The sequence below is a fragment of the Macaca fascicularis genome, chromosome X (genome assembly GCF_037993035.2).
Source record: "Macaca fascicularis isolate 582-1 chromosome X, T2T-MFA8v1.1".
Taxonomy (NCBI): domain Eukaryota; kingdom Metazoa; phylum Chordata; class Mammalia; order Primates; family Cercopithecidae; genus Macaca; species Macaca fascicularis.
The window spans coordinates 146967057-146989168 of record NC_088395.1 but is presented as its reverse complement, the minus strand read 5'-3'; the positions used below and the strand labels follow the sequence as shown (position 1 = coordinate 146989168).

The 22112-nt window shown below is 44.6% G+C and overlaps 1 long non-coding RNA gene across 1 annotated transcript in view; it reads right to left on the bottom strand.

The window, feature by feature from the left end:
• LOC102118851 (uncharacterized) overlaps positions 1-22112 on the bottom strand; it is a 73170-nt gene that overhangs the window by 45419 nt on the left and 5639 nt on the right. The gene's annotated exons all lie outside the window — the stretch shown is intronic.

The following is a 22112-nucleotide window of genomic DNA, read 5'->3' as shown; positions in this document are numbered from 1 at the left end:
GGGTTTGTGAGGTGTGTGCATACTCGCATGTGAACTCAAGATCTTCTAGAGATCCTTCTGGTAATGTCCACATCTACTTTTATACAGCATATTAAGCAGAAAGAGCTTGATAATTTTCATTCTCTCTTGAAAAGACTAAGACAAGGGCACGAACAGAAAACCAAACACCGCATGTTCTCACTCATAGATGGGAACTGAACAATGAGATCACTTGGACACAGGAAGGGGAACATCACACACCGGGGCCTATTGTGGGGAGAGGGGGAGGGGGAAGGGATAGCATTAGGAGATATACCTAATGTAAATGACGAGTTAATGGGTACAGCACACCAACATGGCACATGTATCCATATGTAACAAACCTGCATGTTGAGCACATGTACCCTAGAACTTAAAGTATAATAAAAAATAAAATAAAATAGAATAAAAGTCACAGCCTCAGCTGGGCACGGTGGCTCGCGCCTGTAATCCCAGCACTTTGGGAGACCAAGACGGGTGGATCACCTGAGCTCAGGAGTTTGAGACCAGCCTAGCTAAGATGGTGAAACCTTGTCTCTACTAAAAATACAAAAATTAGCCAGGCGTGGTGGTGGGTGCCAGTAATCCCAGCTACTTGGGAGGCTGAGGCAGAGAATTGCTTGAACCTGAGAGGTGGAGGCTGCAGTGAGCCGTGATCACACCACTGCACTCCAGCCTGGGCGACAGAGCAAGACTTTGTCTCAAAAAAAAAAAAAAAAAAAAGTCACAGCCACCTTTGTAAAAGTGCTTCTTTGTGGTTAGGTGTCTCTGTTTTTCATATGCATAAATTGCATGTGTCTCTAATGTCTGGGCATGTGTAAGTCTGTTTCTGTTTGTGGCATGATTAAGTCTATAAATGCATCCATATAGCTACATTGGCATATGTATATGTGTATATCCATGTATTCGATGTGCATTTAGGACTTGTATGTCATGAACCTATGAGTACATTTGTAGAACAGTGTGTGTGGATATGTGCATGCCAATGTGTGCATATGTTGACATGTGAGGGTGCATGTCTGTACATCTGTGCATTTGTGTACCTGTGTATGTCTATATGTACATATGCACGTCTAAAGTGTGTTTAGATAGGTATTATCTAAAGATATATGTATATGTCTCGTACATGCTTATGATGTAGTCTGCTTGGGTATTTCTGTGTGGGTATACATGGCATCTGAGTGTACATCTGCCTGTGCATTTAAATGTCTGTACATGCAAGTACATTTATAGAGCTCTTTATGCATGGGCCTGTAATGGGTTTTTTGTGTTTGTTTTTTGTTGTTGTTGTTGTTGTTTTTTGAGGTGGAGTTTCACTTTTGTCACCCAGGCTGGAGTGCAATGGCTCAATCTCGGCTCACCGCAACCTCTGCCTCCCAGGTTCAAGCGATTCTCCTGCCTCAGCCTCCCGAGTAGCTGGGATTATAGGCATCTGCCACCACGCCCAGCTAATTTTTGTATTTTTAGTGGAGATGGGGTTTCACCATGTTGGCCAGGCTGGTCTCAAACTCTTGACTTCAGGTGATCCACCCGCCTCAGCCTCCCAAAGTGATGGGATTACAGACATGAGCTGCCACGCCTGGCTTATAATGGGGGTTTTGAGTGTGTCATCATCTAAGTGAGTGAAATCCTGTCTTGTTTGGGGGCAGTAGCCATGTCTAGGTGTACATACGTAAATCCGTGGGACTATATCTGTATTCACCTGTATTTATCTCTGCACGAGTCCAGCCATATAAGATAATATCTGTGTCCATGTGGACATGTTTTGTCCTTATGTTTACTGCTTGCAAATATTCATCTGTGTGAGCTTCTGCATGTCTATGTATCCATGTGTACATAATATACATATACTCATGCATTGGGTGTGAGTCGGTGTCTGTGCCTGTACATTCTTGCTTGTTAGATTAAGATGCCAGGCATCATTTAATCCTTACAACAGCCTCGAAGGCAGGGAACACCATCTTCCCCAATTTATAAGTGAGGAGCTGAAGATTGGTGAATTAAAGTACCTTACCTAAGGTCATATGGCCAGTAAGTGGCAGAGACAGAATTCAAAACCAGGTCGACAGACACCAAACTTATATTCCTTGTACTCTACCACAGAGCATTTCAATATCTAATGTGCCCACGTAATAGCACCAGGGAGTGGTGGAGCTAGGATTGGAAGCAGGTAAGTCTGCCTCTAAATTCTATGTTCTGAACCTTGATTCTTTCCTGAAGTTATCTCATTTCATCCTTGGAATACTCTAAAAGTAGATATTGCATCCATGTTTACAAATAGGTAAACAGACTCAAAGAAATGAAGTCGGCTGGGCACGCTAGCTAATGCCTGTAATCCCAGCACTTTGGGAGGCCGAGGCAGGCGGATCACCAGGTCAGGAGTTCGAGACCAGCCTGGCCAACATGATGAAACTCCGTCTCTACCAGAAATATAAAAAATTAGCCAGCTGTGGTGGCACGCACCTGTAATCCCAGCTACTTGGGAGGCTGAGGCAGGAGAAGTGCTTGAACCCGGGAGATGGAGGTTGCAGTGAGCTGAGATTGTGCCACTGCACTCCAGCCTGGGCAACAGAGCAAGACTCCATCTCAAAAAAAAAAGAAAGAAAGAAATGAAGTCACTTGTCAAAGCTCTGTGTGAGCATGTAGGCCCTCTCCTCAAAATCTGTGGAACAAACAATATGTTGTTGGGTATTCAATGTAACTGACTGAGTTTGTCCCTTATGAAGTGAATCTGAATGTTCTAGAGTGAGCATACATATCATGCTACTTTTTCTAGGTGTTGTAAGGCCTTCCGAGTATTGTGTAGCAAGTCTGGGAATTATGAGAACCAGCTGTGAAATATGGAGTAAGTCTATGCGTTGTGGACTGAGTATGCGCATTGTGGATCACATTTTCGCTGTATATGCCTCTTCTGCATCATGATATGAGTCTGAGTGTATAAAGACCATGAGGCAAGCCTGAGTGTTCTGGGGCTATTTTCTGGGTGAAATGACATGTCTCTGTGTAGTGGTGCAAGGCTAGATGTTGTGGGTCAAGTCTGGTGAGGCGAGGTAAGTGGTAAGTCTGAGTGTGGCAGAGAACATCTTTTTGTTACAAGGGAAGTCTCTTTGCATTGGGAGTTGGTTCTATGTATTTTGGAATAATGAGCTTTATGTTGTGGCATGAGTCTTTCTGATAGGAAAGTGGGTTGTGATCAAGTATGTGGGTTATTCAAAGTATAGGGAAGTGTAGGTCCTGTGAGGGAGTTTCTTGTGGTGCTGATCTGTGCCAAGTGGGATACATGTCTGCCCTGTGAGGCTGTTCTCTACATTAAAAGAGATATATAAAGGCCAGGTGCGGTGGCTCACGCCTGTAATCCCAGCACTTTGGGAGACTGAGGTGGGCAGATCACGAGGTCAAGAGATGGAGACCATCCTGGCCAACATAGTGAAACCCCATCTCTACTAAAAATACAAAAATTAGCTGGGAATGGTGGCGTGCGCCTGTAGTCTCAGCTACTTGGGGGGGTGAGGCAGGAGAATCACTTGAACCCGGGAGGCAGAGGTTGCAGTGAGCCAAGATTGTGCCACTGCACTCCAGCCTGGTGACAGAGTAAGACTCTGTCTCAAAAAACAAAAAAAGAGAGACGTATATAAATGGCACACGGGGAAGCTGTGGGTTGTCGTATATCTCTCTATATTTTTTTCTTTTTTGTCCTCAAATTCCTTTTTACCATAGGCTATCTCTATAAAGTGTGGACCCAGTCAGTCATGGGCATCTGGTTTGGGGTGAGCATGCTTTGTGGGACTGATTCTAGGTGCTGTGACTTTTATGATTATGATTTTCTGGATTCAATTATATGCAATGCTAGGGTAGTCTACAGAGTGTGGATCATGTCCTCACATTGTAAGACATGTCCAGGTGTTGTGGTCTAAGCATGACAGTCTGTATATTGTGGGATGTGTCTTGAAGTCATGGGGTGAGACTATATATATATTTCATGGGTTGATTCTGGACAGCTATAGTCAATCTCCATGTGATGGGGCAATCTTTGCATTTTATTTGCATTTTATGTTGTATATTATATATAAAGAATATAAATCTTTGCATTTATATTTCTTACAGGAAATCTGTGTGTGTGTGTGTGTGTGTGTGTGTGTGTTTTCCTGAGAGTTGTAGTCCCTTAGGAATCGGGCTCTGTCTGCACCTAGTGTGGCATTTCTGGAACTTGTGGTCCAATTCTGTGTATTTTCGGGCAAATCTATACAATACAGGCTGATTCTTGATGGGATATGAGGTATGTCTTGGGGTTGCAAAGAGAATGTGGGTGGTTAGGGGCAATTCTGGGGTGTGGCGAAGCTTGTGTTTGCATAATACTATAGGACCACTCTGTGTGCTATCAAGTCAGCCTGCATTATAATGCAATTTTGTGTGTTGTGGGGTATGTCAAGTTATAATTAAGCATGTCTTGAATTGTGGGTTTTTGTGTTGTGTGATGGCTTGTTTCGTGGGGTGATTTCATGTGATAGGATGTGTCTGTGGATCACAGGGTGTGTGTCTCAGTGTTATGGGGTGAGTCTGTACATTCTGATGCTTATTGTGAATTGTCACGTACACTTTTATGTTTTGTAGGTCACACATTAACGTTGCGGGGTGATATGAGGTTGTGATGAGATTCTGTGTGTTCTAGAAGAGTCTGAGTGTTGTGGAGCACGTGAGTGCACTGTGGGGAGAATCTCATATGGGTTGAGTCTGCATGTCTAATTCTAAGTGTTTTAGAGTAAGTCTGCATTTGGAAGAAAGTCTGAAAATGACATGGCAATTGTGAGACTGTGGGGAATGTCTATGAATTTGCAAGGTATTTTGTACACTGGAGGACACCCCTTTCACTAGAGAGTTTTCCACGTTGTTGTGGGGGTAAGTACACTGTGGTAAGTACACTGTAGCCCATCTCTCGGGTTTCAGTCAAGGGTACCTCATGGGGTGAGGCTGTATCGTACAAGGCATGCTTGGTGAGGAGCATATCTGTACAATATGGGGTAGGTCTTGATCCTGTGGTGCAAGTCTGTGAGTCTTGGGGTAATTTTGGGTGTTGGGGGTAATATGGTTTTTTTGTGGGGCATCTGCATTGCAGAGTGATTGTGTGCATTAGGGGGAAAATCTGTGCATCAGAATGCAATTTTGTGTTTGCAGGAAAACCTTTCTGTCATAGGGTATATGTGTCCACTGTAAGTTGTATGTAAGTATTGTGAAGTTAGTTTGTGCATTGTAAGACATGCCTTTTATTTTTTATTTTTTATTTTTTACTTTTTGAGACAGAGTCTAGCTCTGTCCCCCAGGCTCGAGTGCAATGGCGTGATCTCAGCTCACTGCAACCTCCACCTCCCGGGTTCAAGCGATTCTCCTGCCTCAGCCTCCTGAGTAGCTGGGATTACAGGCATGCGCCACCATGCCTGGCTAATTTTGTACTTTTAGTAGAGATGGGGTTTCTCCATGTTGGTCAGGGTGATCTCAAACTCCTGGCCTCAGGTGATCTGTTCGCCTTGGCCTCCCAAAGCACCAAGATTACAGGCATGAGCCACCATGCCCGGCCTGTAAGACATGTTTTAAGGTGGTGTGGCAAGACTATGAGTTTATGGGTGAGGCTGAATATTTGGGATCTCTTCTTCTCATAGTGGAGTAATTGTCTGTTGTAGAGTGAGGCTGTGCATTGTTAGGGAGATTTTTGCATTACGGAACTTATCTGTGGGTTATAGGGCATGTCCTGGTGTGCGTATGAGCAATATAGGGCAAGTCATTTTCTTGTAGGTTCACTGTAGGCATTGTGAGGCATATGCATAGTACTCTGGTACATGACTGACTCTTCAGGCAACTTCAGGTGTTACGGTAATATTGGATTAGCTGTGGGGTAAGTCTTGACATTTTGTGAATTTTCGCACTGAGAGGTAAAATTGTTCACGGTCGGGCACGGTGGCTCACGCCTGTAATCCCAGCATGTTGGGAGGCTAAGGTGGGCAGATCACCTGAGGTCAGGAGTTTGAGATCAGCCTGGCCAACATGGTGAAACCCCGTCTCTATTAAAAATACCAAAAATTAGACAGGAGTAGTGGCGGGCACCTGTAATTCCAGCTACTCAGGAGACTGAGACAGGAAAATCGCTTGAACCCAGGAGGTGGAGGTTGCAGTGAGCCGAGATCGCGCCATTGTGCTTGAGCCTGGGCAACAAGAGCAAAACTCCATCTAAAAAAAATAATAATAATGGTTCATTGTGACGGGATTCCATGGGCTGTGCTGGGAGTCTTATGTCATGGAGCATGTGTGATATAGTAAGTTGGTCTAGGTGTTGAGTGGTTAGTGTGGAAGTTATGGAAGAGATCAATGTGGGCTCATATGCATGTTATAGAGTGTTTCTTGGTGTTGTCATACATGTCTGTGTGTTTGGGTGCCTATCTGGTGGCTCTGTGCATTTTGAGGTAATCATTTGCTTTGTGAGTAAGTCTCTGCATTGTGGGATAATGCTATAGGTAAGAGTGAAAGTCTGTACATTATAGAATGAATTTGAAAGTTGGGTAGAATTCCATACAGAGTGGGGCAAGTCTGTTTTCTGCAGTACATCTTAGACCTGCTGCAGAAGCCTATGCTGGCAGGGGGTGATGGGGAGGTAGGCAAGTCTGTGTGTTTGAGATTGTGAGTAGATGCTGTGTATCCATTAATTATGCAGTGTATGTTTTGAGAAATGCTTGTAAGTTCTTATGCAATACTTCATGTTTCTGAGGAGTCTGTATCTTACCAGGCATATTTGTGTATTGTGAGGTGCATCCAGGAGGTGTGGAAGAAGCCATATATTTTGAGTGGAATGTCTGTTCTGATGCAATCTTGGGTGCTGTGAGGTAAGTTGACGTTGCAGGAAGAGCTCTGTGATGTTATGGAATTCTGTGCATTGCTTAGGCAATGTCTACATTGTGAAAGGGTTGTCTGTATATTATAAGGTGTGTCTGGGCATTGGGCGACAAGCGTGAGCTGTCAGTTTATTCTAAGTGAGGGCAAATCTACGCGTTGTGCTGCGTCACTTCTGGGGTGAGTTATTTTGCGATGAGTGTGAATGTTTGGTGTAAATTTCAGAATTGTGTGGAAAGTATGGGAGGTGAGTGTTCTGTAGGCTAGATCTGAGTTGGCTGTAATTGTGCATTATGATGCCATTCTTTGGGGTCGGTCTATGTTGTGTAAAACGTTTGTGTATTGTGGGTGTGTCCATGTGTTGGAAGGCATGTGCATAAGTTGTGAGGCACGGACATGTAAATATATTCTGTGGCCAGGCTGAGTGTTGCAGGGTAAATGCGTAGGATGTAAGGTACGCCTGGGTGCCATAAAGTAAGTCTGAAAGTAGTGAGGCAAGTCTGCGTGCTATGAAGCACATCTTTGTGGTTTTTTATTTGTGTGTTATCCAGAATGTCTTTGTATTGTGAGACAATTGTTGGCAGTGTAGAAAAAGTTTGTAAATTGTGCGGCATGTCCCTGTATTGTAGGACATGTCTGTCAGTTATGGATCATGTTTGCGTGTTTTGGGCTATGTGTGTACGTTGTGAAGTAATCAGTCTTATTGAGTGAGTGTGAGTGTCACAGTGTGAGTCCGAATGTTGTACAGCAAGTCTGGGTGTCATGGGACATGTTTCTGTGTTGTCTGATTTGTCTGTGTTATTCATCCTTTCTGTGTCCTGTGAGGTAAGCCTTCATTTATGAAGGCAAAAAGTTGTTTGGTAGGGCATGTCTGTGGCTGTGGGCCACGTCTGAGTGTTGCTCTGTTAGTCCCTGTGATTCAAAGTAGGTATAGGTTAATGGGCCAAGTCTGTATATCATGGCCTAAGTCTGGGTATTTTGCAGCAAGCCTTCAAACAATGCGTATGTGTGGGTAGTGTATGTTTCGTTTGTGTGGTTCAGTATTTATGTGTCTTGTGAGTCAAGTTTGGGTGTTACAGAGTTCCAAAAATAGTTGGTTGGGTTAATATGCATATGATGGAGACAATCTATTTTGGGGGGACATATCTGTGTATGCTACGGAATGTATCTGTGTCTGCATATGGAATGTGTCTGTGTATGTGGAATGTGTCTGTGTATGTGTGTGGAATGTGTGTGTGTGTGTGTATGGAATGTGTGTGTGTATGGAATGAGTCTGTGTGTGTGTATGGAATGTGTGTGTGTATGGAATGTGTGTGTGGAATGTGTCTGTGTGTATATGGAACGTGTCTGTGTGTGTGTATGGAATGTGTGTGTATGGAATGTGTGTGTGTGGAATGTGTCTGTGTGTATATGGAATGTGTCTGTGTGTGTGTATGGAATGTGTGTGTGTGGAATGTGTCTGTGTGTATATGGAACGTGTCTGTGTGTGTGTATGGAATGTGTGTGTATGGAATGTGTGTGTGAGGAATGTGTCTGTGTGTATATGGAATGTGTCTGTGTGTGTGTATGGAATGTGTCTGTGTGTGTGTATGGAATGTGTGTGTGGAATGTGTCTGTGTGTATATGGAACGTGTCTGTGTGTGTGTATGGAATGTGTGTGTATGGAATGTGTGTGTGTGGAATGTGTCTGTGTGTGTGTATGGAATGTGTGTGTGTGTGTGGAATGTGTGTATGTATGGAATGTGTGTGTGTGGAATGTGTCTGTGTGTGTGTGTGGAATGTGTCTGTGTGTGTATGGAATGTGTTTGTGTGTGTGGAATGTGTCTGTGTGTGTGGAATGTGTCTGTGTGTGTGTATGGAATGTGTCTGTGTGTATGGAATGTGTGTGTGTGTGAGGAATGTGTCTGTGTGTGTGTGTGGAATGTGTCTGTGTGTGTGTATGGAATTTGTCTGTTTGTGTGTATGGAATGTGTGTGTGTGTGGACTGTGTCTATGTGTGTGTATGGAATGTGTGTGTGTGTGTGGAATGAGTCTGTGCATGTGTATGGAATGTGTGTGTGTGTGGAATGTGTCTGTGTGTGTGTATAGAATGTGTCTGTGTGTATGGAATGTGTGTGTGTATGGAATGTGTGTGTGGAATGTGTCTGTGTGTGTGTGTGGAATGTGTGTGTGTGTGGAATGTGTCTGTGTGTGTATGGAATGTGTGTGTGTGGAATGTGTGTGTGTATGGAATGTGTGTGTGTAATGTGTCTGTGTGTATGTGTGTGTGCGTATATGGAATCTATGTGTGTGGGGAATGTGTCTATGTGTGTACGTGTGTGTGTGTGGAATGTGTGTGTGTGTGTGTGTGTATGCAATATGTGTGTGTATGGAATGAGGCTGTGTGTGTATGGAGTGTGTGTGTGTATGGAGTGTGTGTGTGTATGGAACGTGTCTGTGTGTGTGTATGGAATGTGTGTGTGTATGTGGAATGTGTCTGTGTGTGTGTGGAATGTGTGTGTATGGAACGTGTCTGTGTGTGTGTGTATGGAATGTGTGTGTGTGTATGGAACGTGTCTGTGTGTGTGTATGGAATGTGTGTGTGTGTGTGGAATGTGTCTGTGTGTGTGTATGGAATGTGTCTGTGTGTATGGAGTGTGTGTGTGTGAAATGTATCTGTGTATGTGTGTGTGTATGCAATGTGTGTGTGTATGGAATGAGGCTGTGTGTGTATGGAGTGTGTGTGTGTGTGGAACGTGTCTGTGTGTGTGTATGGAATGTGTGTAGGTGGAATGTGTCTGTGTGTGGAATGTGTCTGTGTGTGTGTGGAATGTGTCTGTGTGTATGGAACGTGTCTGTGTGTGTGTATGGAATGTGTGTGTGTGTAGGTGGAATGTGTCTCTGTGTGTGTGGAATGTGTGTATGTGTATGGAACGTGTCTGTGTGTGTGTGTGGAATATGTGTGTGTGTATGGAACGTGTCTGTGTGTATGGAATATGTGTGTGTGTGTGGAATGTGTCTGTGTGTGTCTGTGTGTGTGTGGAATGTGTCCGTGTGTGTGTATGGAATGTGTCTGTGTGTGTGTGGAATGTGTCTGTGTGTGTCTGTGTGTGTGTATGGAATGTGTGTGTGTGTGGAATGTGTCTGTGTGTGTGTATGGAATGTGTGTGTGTGTGGAATGGGTCTGGGTATGTGTATGGAATGTGTGTGTGTGTGGAATGGGTCTGGGTATGTGTATGGAATGTGTGTGTGTGTGGAATGGGTCTGGGTATGTGTATGGAATGTGTGTGTGTGTGGAATGTGTCTGGGTATGTGTATGGAATGTGTGTGTGTGTGGAATGTGTCTGTGTGTGTGTAGGGAATGTGTGTGTGTGTATGGAATGAGTCTGTGTATGTGTATGGAATGTGTGTGTGAGGAATGTGTCTGTGTGTGTGTGGAATGTGTCTTTGTGTATGTATGGAATGAGGCTGTGTGTGTGTATGGAATGTGTCTGTGTGTGTGTATGGAATGTGTGTGTGTATGGAATGTGTCTGTGTGTGTGTATGGAATGTGTGTGTGTGTGTATGGAATGTGTGTGTGTGTATGGAATGTGTGTGTGTGTATGGAATGTGTGTGTGTATGGAATGTGTCTGTGTGTGTGTATGGAATGTGTCTGTGTGTGTATGGAATGTGTGTGTCTGTGTGTGTGTATGGAATGTGTGTGTGTGTGGAATGGGTCTGTGTGTGTGGAATGTGTGTGTGTGTGTGTATGGAATGTGTGTGTATGGAATGTGTGTGTGTATGGAATGTGTGTGTGTGTGTATGGAATGTGTGTGTGTGTGTGTATGGAATGTGTGTGTGTATGGAATGTGTCTGTGTGTGTGTATGGAATGTGTCTGTGTGTGTATGGAATGTGTGTGTCTGTGTGTGTGTATGGAATGTGTGTGTGTGTGGAATGGGTCTGTGTGTGTGGAATGTGTCTGTGTGTGTGTATGGAATGTGTGTGTGTGTGGAATGGGTCTGTGTGTGTGGAAAGTGTCTGTGTGTGTGTATGGAATGTGTGTGTGTGTGGAATGTGTCTGTGTGTGTGTATGGAATGTGTGTGTGTGGAATGGGTCTGGGTATGTGTATGGAATGTGTGTGTGTGTGGAATGGGTCTGGGTATGTGTATGGAATGTGTGTGTGTGTGGAATGTGTCTGTGTGTGTGTAGGGAATGTGTGTGTGTGTATGGAATGAGTCTGTGTATGTGTATGGAATGTGTGTGTGAGGAATGTGTCTGTGTGTGTGTGGAATGTGTCTTTGTGTATGTATGGAATGTGTCTGTGCGTGTGTATGGAATGTGTCTGTGTGTATGTATGGAATATGTGTCTGTGAATGGAATGTATGTCTGTGTGTATGGAATGTGTGTGTATGGAGTGTGTGTGTATGGAATGTGTCTGTGTGTATGGAATGTGTTTCTGTATGTGTATGGAATGTGTCTGTGTGTGTGTAAGGAATGTATGTGTGTGTGTGTGTATGGAATGTGTGTGTGTGTGGAATGTGTCTGTGTGTGTGTATGGAATGTGTGTGTGTGGAATGTGTCTGTGTGTGTGTATGGAATGTGTGTGTGTGGAATGTGTCTGTGTGTGTGTGTGGAATGTGTCTGTGTGTGTGTATGGAATGTGTGTGTGTGGAATGTGTCTGTGTGTGTGTGGAATGTGTCTGTGTGTGTATGGAATGTGTCCGTGTGTGTGTATGGAATGTGTCTGTGTGTGTATGGAATGTGTGTGTGTGTGTGTGTATGGAATGTGTGTGTGTATGGAATGTCTGTGTGTGTGGAATGTGTCTGTGTGTGTGTGGAATGTGTCTGTGTGTGTGTATGGAATGTGTGTGTGTGGAATGTGTCTGTGTGTGTGTATGGAATGTGTGTGTGTGGAATGTGTCTGTGTGTGTGTATGGAATGTGTCTGTGTGTGTGTATGGAATGAGTCTGTGTATGTGTATGGAATGTGTGTGTGAGGAATGTGTCTGTGTGTGTGTGGAATGTGTCTTTGTGTATGTATGGAATGAGGCTGTGTGTGTGTATGGAATGTGTCTGTGTGTGTGTATGGAATGTGTGTGTGTATGGAATGTGTCTGTGTGTGTGTATGGAATGTGTCTGTGTGTGTATGGAATGTGTGTGTGTGTGTATGGAATGTGTGTGTGTGTGTGTGTATGGAATGTGTGTGTATGGAATGTGTCTGTGTGTGTGTATGGAATGTGTCTGTGTGTGTATGGAATGTGTGTGTCTGTGTGTGCATATGGAATGTGTGTGTATGGGATGTGTCTGTGTGTGTATGGAATGTGTGTGTGTGTGTGTGTGTATGGAATGTGTGTGTGTGTGTATGGAATGTGTGTGTGTATGGAATGTGTCTGTGTGTGTGTATGGAATGTGTCTGTGTGTTTGGAATGTGTGTGTCTGTGTGTGTGTATGGAGTGTGTCTGTGTGTGTGTATGGAATGTGTCTGTGTGTGTATGGAATGTGTCTGTGTGTGTGTGTATGGAATGTGTGTGTGTGTATGGAATGTGTGTGTGTGTGTATGTAATGTGTGTGTATGGAATGTGTCTGTGTGTGTGTATGGAATGTGTCTGTGTGTGTATGGAATGTGTGTGTCTGTGTGTGTGTATGGAATGTGTGTGTATGGAATGTGTCTGTGTGTGTATGGAATGTGTGTGTCTGTGTGTGTGTATGGAATGTGTGTGTATGGAATGTGTCTGTGTGTGTATGGAATGTGTGTGTGTGTGTGTGTATGGAATGTGTGTGTGTGTGTATGGAATGTGTGTGTGTGTGTGTATGGAATGTGTGTGTGTATGGAATGTGTCTGTGTGTGTGTATGGAATGTGTCTGTGTGTGTATGGAATGTGTGTGTCTGTGTGTGTGTATGGAATGTGTGTGTGTGTGGAATGGGTCTGTGTGTGTGGAATGTGTCTGTGTGTGTGTATGGAATGTGTGTGTGTGTGGAATGGGTCTGTGTGTGTGGAATGTGTCTGTGTGTGTGTATGGAATGTGTGTGTGTGGAATGTGTCTGTGTGTGTATGGAATGTGTGTGTGTGGAATGTGTCTGGGTATGTGTATGGAATGTGTGTGTATGGAATGTGTGTGTGTGTGGAATGTGTCTGTGTGTGTGTATGGAATGTGTGTGTGTGTGGAATGTGTCTGGGTATGTGTATGGAATGTGTGTGTGTGTGGAATGTGTCTGTGTGTGTGTAGGGAATGTGTCTGTGTGTGTGTATGGAATGAGTCTGTGTATGTGTATGGAATGTGTGTGTGAGGAATGTGTCTGTGTGTGTGTGGAATGTGTCTTTGTGTATGTATGGAATGTGTCTGTGTGTGTGTGGAATGTGTCTGTGTGTATGTATGGAATGTGTCTGTGTATGGAATGTATGTCTGTGTGTATGGAGTGTGTGTGTGTGTGGAATGTGTGTGTATGGAATGTGCCTGTGTGTGTATGGAATGTGTGTGTCTGTGTGTGTGTATGGAATGTGTCTGTGTGTGTATGGAATGTGTGTGTCTGTGTGTGTGTATGGAATGTGTGTGTATGGAATGTGTGTGTGTGTGTGTGTGTATGGAATGTGTGTGTATGGAATGTGTCTGTGTGTGTGTATGGAATGTGTCTGTGTGTGTATGGAATGTGTGTGTGTGTGTGTGTGTGTATGGAATGTGTGTGTGTGTGGAATGTGTGTGTGTGTATGGAATGTGTGTGTGTGTGGAATGGGTCTGTGTGTGTGGAATGTGTCTGTGTGTGTGTATGGAATGTGTGTGTGTGTGGAATGGGTCTGTGTGTGTGGAATGTGTCTGTGTGTGTGTAGGGAATGTGTCTGTTTGTGTGTATGGAATGAGTCTGTGTATGTGTATGGAATGTGTGTGTGAGGAATGTGTCTGTATGTGTGTGGAATGTGTCTTTGTGTATGTATGGAATGTGTCTGTGTGTGTGTGTGTATGGAATGTGTCTGTGTGTGTGTGTGTGTATGGAATGTGTCTGTGTGTATGTATGGAATGTGTCTGTGTGTGTGTGTGTATGGAATGTGTCTGTGTGTGTGTGTGTATGGAATGTGTCTGTGTGTGTGTGTGTGTGGAATGTGTCTGTGTGTGTGTGTGTATGGAATGTGTCTGTGTATGGAATGTATGTCTGTGTGTATGGAATGTGTGTGTGTGTGTGTGGAATGTGTGTGTATGGAATGTGTCTGTGTGTGCATATGGAATGTGTGTGTCTGTGTGTGTGTATGGAATGTGTCTGTGTGTGTGTATGGAATGTGTCTGTGTGTGTATGGAATGTGTGTGTGTGTGTGTGTGTATGGAATGTGTGTGTGTGTGGAATGTGTCTGTGTGTGTGTATGGAATGTGTGTGTGTGTGGAATGGGTCTGTGTGTGTGGAATGTGTCTGTGTGTGTGTATGGAATGTGTGTGTGTGTGGAATGGGTCTGTGTGTGTGGAATGTGTCTGTGTGTGTGTATGGAATGTGTGTGTGTGTGGAATGTGTCTGTGTATGTGTATGGAATGTGTGTGTGTGTGGAATGGGTCTGGGTATGTGTATGGAATGTGTGTGTGTGTGGAATGTGTCTGTGTGTGTGTAGGGAATGTGTCTGTTTGTGTGTATGGAATGAGTCTGTGTATGTGTATGGAATGTGTGTGTGAGGAATGTGTCTGTGTGTGTGTGGAATGTGTCTTTGTGTATGTATGGAATGTGTCTGTGTGTGTGTGTGTATGGAATGTGTCTGTGTGTGTGTGTGTATGGAATGTGTCTGTGTGTGTGTGTATGGAATGTGTCTGTGTGTGTGTGTGTGGAATGTGTCTGTGTGTGTGTGTGTGTATGGAATGTGTCTGTGTATGGAATGTATGTCTGTGTGTATGGAATGTGTGTGTGTGTGTGTGGAATGTGTGTGTATGGAATGTGTCTGTGTGTGCATATGGAATGTGTGTGTCTGTGTGTGTGTATGGAATGTGTCTGTGTGTGTATGGAATGTGTCTGTGTATGTGTATGGAATGTATGTCTGTGCGTATGGCATGTGTGTGTGTGTGGGATGTGTCTGCGTGTGCGTATGGAACGTGTGTGTATGGAATGTCTGTCTGTGTGTATGGAATGTGTGTGTATGGAATGTGTGTGTGTGTATGGAATGTGTCTGTGTATGTGTATGGAATATGTGTCTGTGTGGAATGTGTGTGCGTGTGCGTATGGAACGTGTGTGTATGGAATGTGTGTCTGTGTGTATGGAATGTGTGTGTATGGAATGTGTGTGTGTGTATGGAATGTGTCTGTGTATGTGTATGGAATATGTGTCTGTGTGGAATGTGTGTGCGTGTGCGTATGGAACGTGTGTGTATGGAATGTGTGTCTGTGTGTATGGAATGTGTGTGTATGGAATGTGTGTGTGTGTATGGAATGTGTCTGTGTATGTGTATGGAATGTGTGTGTGTATATGGACTGTGTCTGTGTGTGTGGAATATGCATGTGTATGGAATGTACATGTGTGTGTATGTGTACGGAATGTGCGTGTGTGTATGGAATGTGCATGTGTATGTATGGAATGTGTCTGTGTCTGCATATGGAATGTGTCTGTGTATCGTGGAACCAGCATGGATCTTGTTGTATGACTCTGTAATGTGAGGTGAGTACTGTTGTATATCTGCACATTGCAAAGTTGTTCTGTATGTTTTCAATCCTTTTATATCCTTTTCGTGTGCTTTGAAGCAAGTCTTGGTGTGAGAGTGTCAAGAAGTTTTTTTTCTTTTTTTCTTTTTTTTTTTGAGATGGAGTTTCTGTTGCCCAGGCTGGAGTGTAATGGTGCAACACTGCAACCTCTGCCTCCCGGCTTCAAGCGATTCTCCCGCCTCAGCCTCCAGAGTAGCTGGGATTACAGGGATGCACCATCACGCCCGACTAATTTTGCATTTTTAGTAGAGATGGGATTTCTCCATGTTGGTCAGAGTGGTCTCGAACTCCCAACCTCAAGTGATCTGCCCGCCTCAGCCTCCCAAAGTGCTGGGATTACAGGCGTGAGCCATTGCGTTTGTTTTGCCCGGCAAGTTTCTGTGTTGGAAAATTTGTTGGGTGTGGAGTATTTTCAGGAGTTGTGGGGCTGGTTTGCATTATGTCTGGTTGTCGTGAAGCTAGACTGGGTGATATAAGGCGTGTCTGGTTTTAGGGACTAGCATGGGTTTCACACGATTAGATTTCATGTTGTGGAGTGAATCTGGGTGATATTTATGTATGTTAAGGGTTTTGTCTGAGTGTTCTCCAGTATGTCAGACTTGTATTATGAGGCGAGTCTTCGCACTGTAAAAGCAAGAAGGTATTTTATGGAGCTACTCTGGTGCTGGGGGGTAGATAGGTGTGTCATAAGGTGATGCCTGTTATTATGTAACACATTCGGGTACTGAATGCTATGTCTGTGAGGTTGGTTTTTTTAACTGCAGGTGCACTGTCCAGCATTTCTCCATTCTGTGAAGCTAGTCTTTTTCTTCTTAATACCAAAAAGGTGTTTGTGGGGACAGTGTGCATGTTGCGTGATGAATTCATATATTAGAGGGCATGTCTGTTTATCACCGGTATTAATTTTATGTTATCGGGCCAGTCTAGGTCCTATGTTATGGGGTCACTCTGGATGTTATGAGGCATACCAGTACACTCTGGGGTTCTCTGAACTTTGTCCATTGCTTCTATGCACTGTGTGGAAAGTCTTGATGTTGTGAAAGCCAAAAGATGCTTTTTGCGGCCAGTCTGTAAGTTGTGAGAAGTCTCTTGGCTGTGGGCCATGACTATGGATTGTGGGACAGTCTGGGTTGCCAGGCAAGTCTGGTTGTTGGAAGGTGTTTGAGTGATATGGGATATTTCTGGTTATGTGGGGCATGTCTGGGTGCTGTGGGGTAGGTCTAAGTATTTTGGGGGTAAATGTAGCTGCCACAGGTGAACCTGAGTGCTACGAGGCGAGGGTAAGTGGTATAGGGTATATCTGTTATTTATGTGTTTTTTTTCTGTATGTTATCCAACATTTCTATGTTTTCTAAGGCATGTCTTAATGTTATTGAGGCAAGTAAGTACAGAGTTAGTCTATGTTATTAGGACGGTTTGTGTATTACAGAGCACAACATGCAGTGTAAGGCAGGGATCCCCAACCCCTGGGCCACGGACCAGTACCACTCTATGGCCTGCTAGGGACCAGGCCACACAGCAGGAGGCAAGCAGTGAGTGAGCAAGCATTACCACCTGCGCTCTGCCTCCTGTCAGATCAGCTACAGCATTAGATTCTCATAAGGGTGTGAACCCGACTGTGAACCATGCATGAGAGGGATCAAGGTTGTGTACTCCTTATGAGAATCTAATGCCTGATGATCTGAGGCGGAACAGTTTCATCCCGAAACCACCCCTCCCACCTCACTCCCAGTCCGTGGATAAACTGTCTTCCACAAAAGTGGTCCCTGGTGCCAAATGGGTTGGGGACTGCTGGTGTAAGGCATGATCTGGTGTTGCAAGGCATGTATTCTTGTTGTGGTGCACTCTGGAGTTTTGCAGAGCCATTCTGGGTGTCGTGTGGCAATCTGGGTGTTACAGGCACATCTCTTGGTGCTGCAGGACTTGGTTGTGTATTTTCCAGCATCTGCATGTGTTCTTAAGAAACTGTCAGTGTTGTGGAGACAAGCAAACATTTTGGGGGTCTTTGTATGTATTGTGTGGATAGTCTTGTCTAGCTGTTATGGGGCAAATCAGACTATTGCAGGTCAAGTCTGGCTATTGCAATGTAAGTCTGGTGACATGGGGCAATTAGGGTTAGGTGGGGGTAGATCTGGATGTGATGTGTTAGTCCGAGCGTCTCAGGGTGAGTCCCTGGGTCGGAGTGTTGCAGTGAGATTGTGTGTTATGAAGTGACTTTGCATGTTGTAGGGCATGTGTATGCATCGTGGGGTTTTATGCATGTTTTGCTCAGCATTTCTATGTGCTCTCAGCTAAGTGTTGGTGTTATGAAATAAAAAACCTATTTTTCAGGACCAGTCTTTGTTGTCTCGAAATTATATGTATTATGGGACATGTCCATGTATTTTGGGGAAGGCTGGGTGTCATGGGGTAAATTCAGTTGTTCCCAAAATATACAGACATGTCCGATAATACCCATAATGTTGTGATTCTGTGTGGCTTGGATAAGTTGGCATGTGTTACAGCAAGTCTTAGTATTGTGAATCATATCTGTAATTGTAGGAAGTGTCTGTATTGTCCAGCAATTCTATGCACAGGGAGGTCAGTGTTGGTGTTGTGGAGCAAGAAACTGTTGTGTGGGATTAGTTGTTATGTTGTAGGAAGGATTTGTATATGTAGAGTTATGTCCATATACTGTGGCTCCTATTTGGGTGTTCTGGAATTAGTCTGGGTTCTGGGGGGCCATTCTAGGTGTGGCATAATGAATCTCTATGTTTCAGATGAGTCTCAGTGTTAAGGGACAAGGCTAGTTGAAGGGGGGTATGTCTATGCCTTGTTGAGTCTATGTGTATTTTCAAGCATTTCTTCTGATATTAAGCTAAGTTTTGAAGAGACAAGGAAGTGTTTTATGGAGACCATTTGTATGTTAAAGGTAGAGTCTGTGTAGTTCCATGTGTGGTAACGCAAGTCCATGCATTGTGGTTCTATCCATGCATTGTGGAGCATGTCCATGGGTTGGCAGACTAATCTGGGATTTGAATCTTTTTTTTTTTTTTGAGATGGAGTCTCGCTCCATCACCCAGGCTGGAGTGCAATGGTGCAGTCTTGGCTCACCACAACCTCCGCCTCCCAGGTTCAAGCGATTCTCCTGCCTCAGCCTCTTGAGTAGCTGCGATTACAGGTGCCTGCCACCATGCCCGGCTAATTTTTGTATTTTTAGTAGAGTCGGGGTTTCGCCATGTTGGCCAGGCTGGTCTCGAACTCCTAACCTCGTGATCTGCCCACCTCGGCCTCCCAAAGTGCTGGGATCACAGGCATGAGCCACCACACCTGGCCTGGGATGTGAGTCTTTAAGATGTAAAATGGATCTGGGTGTTTCCAGGCGAGTCTAGGTCTTGTCCAGGAAGGCCGTGTGTTGCAGAACATATCTGCATACTGTGTTTCTCTGTATGTGGACCATCCTTTGTGGGATGTGCTGCTGTGAGGGAAGTTGTAGCAGGAAGAGGCTATTTTGTGTGGCCAGTCTGTGTGTTAAAGGGAGAGACTGAGGCCAGGCGCAGTGGCTCATGCCCGTAATCCCAGCACTTTGCAAGGCCGAGACAGGTGGATCACCTGAGGTCACGAGTTCGAGACCAGCCTGGACAAAATGAAACCTAGTCTCTACTAAAAATACAAAAATTAGCTGGGCATGGTGGTGCACACCTGTAGTCCCAGCTGCTAGGGAGGCTGCAGCAGGAGAATTGCTAGAACCTGAAAGGTGGAGGTTGCAGTGATCCAAGATCGCGCCATTACACTCCAGCTTGGGCAACAGAGCAAGACTCCGTCTCAAAAAAAAAAAAAAGGAGTGACTGTTTATCGGGTATTGCCATGTGTTTTGGGTCAAGTCTAGGTGATATGGGGTGTGTCGGTGTGTTGTAGAGCAAGTCTGTGTGTGATGGAGTATATATGTGCATGTTGAAATATTTTAATTTGTGTTGTCAAACAAGTTTGTATTTTACGAAGCACATCTTAGTGTTGTATAGGCAAGACAGCATTTTGCTGGACCAGCATTTATGTTATGGGGATAATGTATGTGTTATGGGGCATGTCCTGGTTTCTTGTCTGTTAATTGTAGTCACGTTTATGTGGTGAGATGCTGTTTTGCATATTGGAGAAGTCTATGGCTTGTGGATTGTTTCTAGAGATTTGGAAGTGAGTTCCTTGTGTTGTGGAGCCAACGTGGTGTTCTGGGGTGAGTATGTGTATTGGAGGGCATGTATGTGTGTGATAGCGTGCATTTGCTTAAACTGAGACGACTCTTTGTATGAATGAGTTTTTGTTTCATGGGTATGTTGCGCACTGTAGTGTGTCTAGGTGTTGTGTGACAAGTCTAGGTGTTATGCAGAAACTCTATACGATAGATGCTTCTGGGCATTACATAATAGGTGCAGTCAGGCTGGGTGTGGTGGCTCATGCCTGTAATCTCAGCACTTTGGGAGACAGAGATGGGTGGATCACCTGAGGTCAAGAGTTCGAGACCAGCCTGGCCAACATGGCGAAACCCCATCTCTACTAAAAGTACAAAAATTAGCCGCGTGTGGTGGTGGGTCCGTAATCTCAGCTAGTCGGGAGGCTGAGGCAAGAGAATTGCTTGAACCCAGAAGGTGGAGGTTGCAGTGAGCTGAAATCACACCACTGCACTCCAACCTGGGCGACAAGAGCAGACTCCATCTGGAAAAATAAAAAATAAAAAAAATAGGTGCACTCAGTATGGGTGTTATAGGAAAAGAGTGGTGAGAGTATTCCTTGTGATGCGATTCTGTGCTTTCTGAGGGATATTCGATGCATTGTGGGTTGATTCGAGTTGTTTTAGATTGAGTCTTACCTTTATGCTCCAGTTCCGTGTGGAGTAACAATGACAACCTGATCAGCTAACACCAGTAACGCTAACTCTTTACAAAGCATTGCTCTAAACACTTTATAGGCATTAACTCATTTATTCCTCTTTTTTTTTCCCCTTTGAGACGGAGTTTCACTCTTGTTGCCCAGGCTGGAGTGCAATGGCATGATCTCAGCTCACTGAAACCTCTGCCTCCCTGGTTCAAGCGATTCTCCTGCCTCAGCCTCCTGAGTAGCTGGGATTACAGGTATGCGCCACCATGCCCAACTAATTTTGTATTTTTAGTAGAGACGGGGTTTCTCCATGTTACTCAGGCTGGTCTCGAACTCCCGACCTCAGGTAATCCGCCCGTCTCGGCCTCCCAAAGTGCTGGGATTATAGGTGTGAGCCACCACACCCAGCCCATTTATTCCTCTTAACAGCTATAAGAGATACGTACCCCTATTACATAATTATTCCTAACAAATAGCTGAGAAAACTAGGGCACAGAGAGTTCCAGAAACCTTTCCAAGGTCACACAACTAGTAAGTGATGCATGTGGGATTGTAACTCAGGCAGTCTGAGACCTGAGTATAAGCTTTTAACCATTGTAGAACAAGTTTTGTATCACGTGGGTTGAGACTAGATGAGTTGAGGCTAGTCTTTGTCTTGTGCCAATCTGGGCACTGTGTGGTAGGTTTTAGCATTGTGGGCATGGGTTTGCTTTGTGGAGTCTGCGTGTTTTCGTGCAAGTCTGCATGTTATGGGATGAGTTTGTGTGTGTTGTGATGTGACACTGTGCATTTAGGCTGGTTTTCTGTTTAGGGGGATATCTCTGCATGGTAGGACTTATCTAGGTATTACAGAGCAAATCTGTGTAGTGTGGGGCCTGGTCATATGTGTGGTAGTGTTCGGCAAGTCAGATTTACGGGCAACTTAGGCGATGTGGGGCATGTAGTTCTTTATGAGACAAGCATGAGATAAGTGTAAAATGTGTTGTGGCCGGGCATGGTGGCTCCCGCCTGTAATCCCAGCGCTTTGGGAGGTTGAGGTGGGCAGATCACCTGAGGTCAGGAGATCAAGACTATTCGGGCCAACATGGTGAAACCCCATCTCTACTAAAAATATAAAAAATTAGCCAGGCGTGGATATGCCTGTAGTCCCAGCTACTCGGGAGGCTGAGGCAGGAGAACTGATTGAACCTGGGAGGCAGAGGCTGCAGTGAGCCGAGATTGCGCCACTGCACTCCAGCCTGGGCGACAGAGTGAGTCGCTGTCTCAAAAACAAAAACATAAACAAAAACAAAACAACAACAACAAAAAAGTGTTGTGGAATGGGGGCTCTGTATTATCATGTGATGCTGCCAATTTTAGGAGCATGTATTTTGGAACATGTTTGTGAAGAGCAGGGGTATCCACATGTGAAACAAAAATATGTGTGTGATAAGGTGTGTTTGTGTGATGTAGGGCATATCTATGAGGTTAGGGTGTGTGTGTGTGTGTGTGTGTGTGTGTGTTGTGGGCCTGTGCCTTGTGGGGCAAGGCTGGGTACAACACACAGCCTGGCTTCCAGTCTGGGTATTGTGGGATGTGTTATACAGCAAGCCTGTGCACAAAGTTCTTACTTGTGATGCAATTCTGTGTGTTGTGAGTGATGTCTGGTTAGGGTTCCGGTCTGTAGGGTAAGTGGGTACTATGGCGGGGTATCTGTGTGCTGTCGAGTGTTTCTAGATGTTCTAGAGCTAATCTATATA